Consider the following 6,165-nt stretch of genomic DNA (forward strand, 5'->3'; position numbering starts at 1 on the left):
GATTAAGCCTTTGGTGCAACCTAGTGGCCAAAGAGATAGTTGCTACGTTTTAAGGGAGAAATGAACATCATTTAGATTAGAATAAAAGGTAACATCTTTAACGTTCTGAATTCAGAGCCTGGTTTTAGGCAGGGAATAACAATAAAGAACTTTATTAAAGAGGAAACTGTTGCCTAATTAATATAACTACACAAGTAACAGAGTGAGCAACAGCCTATGCATGCCAGTAACTAAACAGGCTAACAATAACATGTTTTAATTTAAAAAGGTAATGTAAAAATTATAATAAGATTTAGTAAAAACAAAACAAAAAAAGTCGGGGCTGGAGAGATAGCCTGGAGGTAAGGTGTTTGCCTTGCATGCAGAAGATCAGTGGTTCAAATCCAGGCATCCCAAATGGTCCCCCAAGCCTGCCAGGAGCGATTTCTGAGCATAGAGCCAGGAGTAACCCCTGAGCGCTGCCGGGGTGTAACCCAAACAAAACAAGGAAAAAAAAGATTTAATTCTCTCAGAAACAAATGGATTTTGTTATTTCTTTTAAAAATTATTTAAGGGATTGGGCCAGCGTGGTGGCACTAGAGGTAAGGTGCCTGCCTTGCCTGCGCTAGCGTAGGATGGACCGCGGTTGGATCCCCCGGCGTCCCATATGGTCCCCCAAGCCAGGAGCGACTTCTGAGCACATAGCCAGGAGTAACCCCTGAGCGTCACCGGGTGTGGCCCAAAAACCAAAAAAAAAAAAAAAAAATTTGAGGAAGCTGGAGAAATAGTACAGAAGATAGGGCATTTGCCTAGCACACAGCCAACCCGGATTTGATCCCCAGCATCCCATGTGATCCCCACAAGAATCACCAGGAGCAATTCCTGAGTTCATAGCCAGGAGTAAGCCCTGAGCACTGCCAAGTGAGGACCCTACAGCCCCTAAAATTAAAACTATGTAAAAAAAATAATTTAATAACATGACATATCAGAATATTGAATGAGAATATTCTATTAAGAAATCTCTACTAGCTTGCTACAAATTAGATAGAACTGGAGGGTCATGGTGTTAAATGAAATAAGAGAGAAAGGGACAATTTCAAAATGATCTCACCCAGTTGCAGTACACAGAGAAATAAAACAAAGAAATAGACAACATTGAATGATCACAAACCATTGGTGTTGGATTACAAAACTGAGATTACCAAACTGTGGGAGTAAATGGGCAGATGAAGAAGCAGACTAGAGAGCAGAGGTGGAGGGTTTGTCTTCAGTACTTTGGTGGTAGTGGAGGTGCAATGATTTTTTACTGGAAGAAACTAAACATTAGCTGTATTGTAATCAGGTTATACAAAAAACTTAAATTGTGTGTGTGTGTGTGTGTGTGTGTGTGTGTGTGTGTGTGTTTAAAGGAAGGACCACACCCATTGGTGCTCAGCAGTTACTCCTGGCAGACTCCAGGAACCATCTAGGATAGGGGATTGAAAACCATGCAAAGCAAATGCCTTGCTTGTACTATCTATTGTTCCAGACCCCAAAATTAACTTTCTTTTTTTTTTTTTTTTTTTTTTTGGTTTTTGGTTTTTGGGCCACACCCGGCGATGCTCAGGGTTACTCCTGGCTGTCTGCTCAGAAATAGCTCCTGGCAGGCACAGGGGACCATATGGGACACCAGGATCCGAACCAACCACCTTAGGTCCTGGATCGGCTGCTTGCAAGGCAAATACTGCTGTGCTATCTCTCTGGGCCCAAAATTAACTTTCTTAAATGAGAGATTCATCAGCTGAGTTAATCATTCTAAAAGAAAAATTATTTTCTTTTTTTAAGAGTAAGTGAAAATTCCAACACCATTTTAAAAAATTCTATCCACAGTTTTTATTTTAACTCATCATTATGGATGCTAAGCATACAAGAATATGCCTCTAGTTAGATAGCTTTTAAAGCTTCAACTTCTGTTTTAAAATATAATTAATTTTATCAATACTATTCACTAATGTATATACCATTGAATTTACTACTTTGAATTTTTCAAAAAGAAAGTATGGGCAATAATGTACATAAAACTCATTTGTGGCCCAATGCTCTTTTCATTATCTGAATGAACTATAAGAATTTAACTAGTAGCCAGAGTGATAGCACAACTGGAAGGGCTCTTGCCTTGCACGAAAACAATCTTGGTTCTATTCTTAGCATTCCTGAGCACCACTGAGAGTAATTACTGAGTGCAGAAGCCAGAACTAATCCCTGAGCATTGCTGGATGTGGCCCTCAAATAAAAACAAAAAAGAAGTTCACTAATGTTGGGGGCCAGAGAGATAGCTAGTACAATGGGGTAAGGCATTTGCATTGCACTTGACCCATCCTGGGTTCAATTCTCAGCAACAGTGATCCCTAAGTGAAGACCCAGGAATAAGCCCTGAGCACTGTTGGGCGAGGCTCCCCCCAAATAAACAATCAAAAAAAACACACACAAGGGCCCGGAGAGATAGCACAGTGGCGTTTGCCTTGCAAGCAGCCGATCCAGGACCAAAGGTGGTTGGTTCGAATCCCGGTGTCCCATATGGTCCCCTGAGCCTGCCAGGAGCTATTTCTGAGCAGACAGCCAGGAGTAACCCCTGAGCACCACCGGGTGTGGCCCAAAAAACAAAACACACACACACACACACAAAAAGAATTTCACGAAGTCACAGCAATAGCACAGTGGTTGGCCTTGCACACTGCCAACACAGGATAGACCCCAGTTCGAATCCTGACATCACATATGTCCCCCAAGCCTGCCGGGAGCGACTTCTGAGGGCAGAGGCAGGAGTAACCCCAGAGTGCCGGGTGTGATGCCCCCCCCCAAAAAAAAAAGAATTTCACTAGTGCTCAACAAAAATATATAAGCAATCCAATTTAAAGTGGATAGAAGATATGAATAGCTGCTTCTCTAAAGAGAATGAAAATAGGGGGCCGGGCGGTGGCGCTAGAGGTAAGGTGCCTGCTTTGCCTGCGCTAGCCTTGGATGGACCGAGGTTCGATCCCCCGGTGTCCCATATGGCCCCCCAAGCCAGGAGCGACTTCTGAGCGCATAGCCAGGAGTAACCCCTGAGCATCACCGGGTGTGGTCCAAAAACTAAAAAAAAAAAAAGAGAGAGAATGAAAATATGTTAATCACTTATTATTAGGGTAATACACATCAGAACCACATAATATGCTACTTCCTTACACCTGTGAGAATGCTCCATTGCAATAAAAGGTATTATGGTAATGAGAGTGTAGAGAAAAAGGAACCATCTTATGCAGAATGAGCGATATTGATCCACTCACCTTTTGGGGAAAAGTATGGAGCTTCCTCAAAAGACTGAAAATATCATAATGCAGCATTCCCTCTCCTGGATGTATCCAAAGACTATGAAAATGTTAGCATGAAAAGTTATATTCAACTCTTCAGCAACTGCAGCAAAATGGAGGGAATTTAAAGCAATACTAATGCAAAACTAAGTAATAAGAGGGAAAGAAAAACAGGGGCTGCCTGATACCAACAATAACTAAAGTGTAAAAAAGTTTCACAGGGACCATGAAGAATGCCTCGGGTTGGACAGACTGGTATGCTTGGAACCCAGAGTCGGTCTTATGCCAATAACTTCTGGGGTGAGGCCATTTTGTAATCAGTCCAAGGATTTTTTTCTGTTTTCCCCATATTTTTCTGGACCTATGCAAACAACAGCGATTGCCACTATCACACCCTTACTATATTTTTTTTTTACTCTTATCCTTTAAGGAAAAAATTACAATTTACTGAACTCAAAAACAAATAACTATAGTAGAATGCCTGTCTCGAATACAGGCTGGGAGAGGGAAGAGGGGAGGGGGAATGTTACACTGGTGAAGGGGGGTATTCTGTTTGTGACTGTAACCCAACTATGATCATGTCACTTAAATAAAAAATATATTAAAAAAAAAAAAGAAAAGAAAAAGAAAAACAGGGACTGGACGATTTACCCATGTATAATTGATAAATGGACAAGGCAAAATAAAAATAAATCAGTGGGCATTAGCAACAGAACCAAGGTTACTCAAGGTGGTTTAAGTACGACGAATGGGTTTTATTTATTGGGTTTAAAAAAAAGAACAATTATGTAGGGTTGGAGAGATAGCATGGAGGTAAGGCATTTGCCTTCCATGCAGAAGGACGGTGGTTCGAATCCCAGCAACCCATATGGTCCCCTGAGCCTGCCAGGAGCGATTTCTGAGCATAGAGCCAGGAGTAACCCCTGAGCGCTGCCGGATGTGACCCAAAAACCAAAATAAATAAATAAATAAATAAATAAATAAATAAATAAATAAATAAATGTATGCAGGTAATCAAAAGTTACTCTAATTAATTCAATACCAAGTCGTTAAATCATTACAGTTGAGACCACAGAGCAACATAATCACTATTAATGTTAATGCTTTCAAAGAAGGTGTAAATGCAAAATTTTATATTGTAAATATTTTGTGAAAAGTGCCTCTTGGAGAAGCAGATTAGCGGGTGGCAGATGGGGACTGAGGTATTGGTGGAGGGAAATGGACACTCAGGAAGGGATCAGTGCTGAAACATTGTATGTCTGAAACTCAATCATGAACAACTTTGTAATTTCACAGTAACTATATTTTGCTGATTAGATAAATAAAATATTTTTAAATAAAATAAAGTTTTTACAAAGTGGGTAAGTGGAATAAATGAAAAGCCAATGGTTTCTATCACCTGAGTAAAATTCAACAGAAAGAATAAATTTAAAAAATAGAAGCATTTAAAGAAAAAAAAATTTTTTTTAAAATAGAAGCACTAGTAAAAAAAATAAATAGAAGCACTGAAATTTTTTAAATAAATAAAAATCATCTCTTGAGACATTTTCTTTTCTTTTTTGGGGGGCCACACTCAATATAATAGGAAAAGAACCTAATTGCACTATTATTTTTATAAATATAATACATTTAATAATGTAATCATAAAATTCTATATCACTGTTACATTATTTAAAATAATTCTGGGGAACATGAGGCCACTCAATCTTCCCAGGTAGACTGATTCAGGCTGACAATTCTGGGTCTTCTTGGAATGGGGTGGAGGGTAGATTCCCCTTTCTGCCAGAAGGCACATCTGCCCACAGCCACACCTGACATCCTCCAATATAGAAACAACCCAGCTCCACAACTAAACCTTATGCAACAGCCAAGCCACCAAACTGTTTCAGATCTATCACTCTGGACATCACCAAATTTTATAGTCTGGTCAGCCAGTAAGACCACAGCAAATCTGAAGGGAAAGTTGCATAGAAGACCACCAAACTCAGTGAGCCTGAACAGAAACACAGAAGGCTCAACTCGCACCCACCAGCATCATAAATCCTCAGACAATAAGAATTTTAGTAGCAGCATTGTGAGATATAACAACAATAACAAATTGACTCTTACTGTTCTAAGTTTTGATCATTTCATTTGCCTTTGTGTTGTGACAAACAATATGAAGTAAATTTGTTGATGCTTACAAGGGGGATAGAGTTTTGAGTGGGAAACTGGAGAGAAGTAGTAGGATTAGTGTTTGGATGTTTAATTTCAGAAACAATAGTATTATGAACAATGTGGTAAATCATAGTGTTATAATAACATTTTTAATAAAATAAAATAATTTGTGGTAATTCATTATGTGATTTAGGAAATATAATTTTGTACAGATAATTTAGGAAAAAGTCCATCTATCTTGTTAGGCTATTCATTATCAATAAAATTTTGCCTTTCTTTCCTTTCTTCTTTTGGTTTGTTTTTGTTTAGGGACCATACTTAGCAGTGCTCTGCGCTTACTCCTAACTCTGTGCTCAAGGATCACTCCTAGTAGGGTTTGAGGGACTAATTGCAGTGTAAGGATAGAATTCAGGTCAGATTTATGCAAGGCAAAATGTACTGCCTGCTGGACTTTCTCCAGGGCCCCATAATTTTACATTTATGGCTGAAAATTATTTATAAAAATGATAATAAATGGATATTTTTGATTTATCATATACTATCCTTTATTGCTATATTGTCAGAATTGCAGAATTGTCAGCCTGAATCAGTCTACCTGGGAAGATTGAGTGGCACCATGTTCCCCAGAATTATTTTAAATAATGTAACAGTGATATAGAATTTTATGATTACATTATTAAAGTTAAGCTATATTATCATC

This window comes from Suncus etruscus, chromosome 18 (genome assembly GCF_024139225.1).
Source record: "Suncus etruscus isolate mSunEtr1 chromosome 18, mSunEtr1.pri.cur, whole genome shotgun sequence".
In the NCBI taxonomy this organism is placed as follows: domain Eukaryota; kingdom Metazoa; phylum Chordata; class Mammalia; order Eulipotyphla; family Soricidae; genus Suncus; species Suncus etruscus.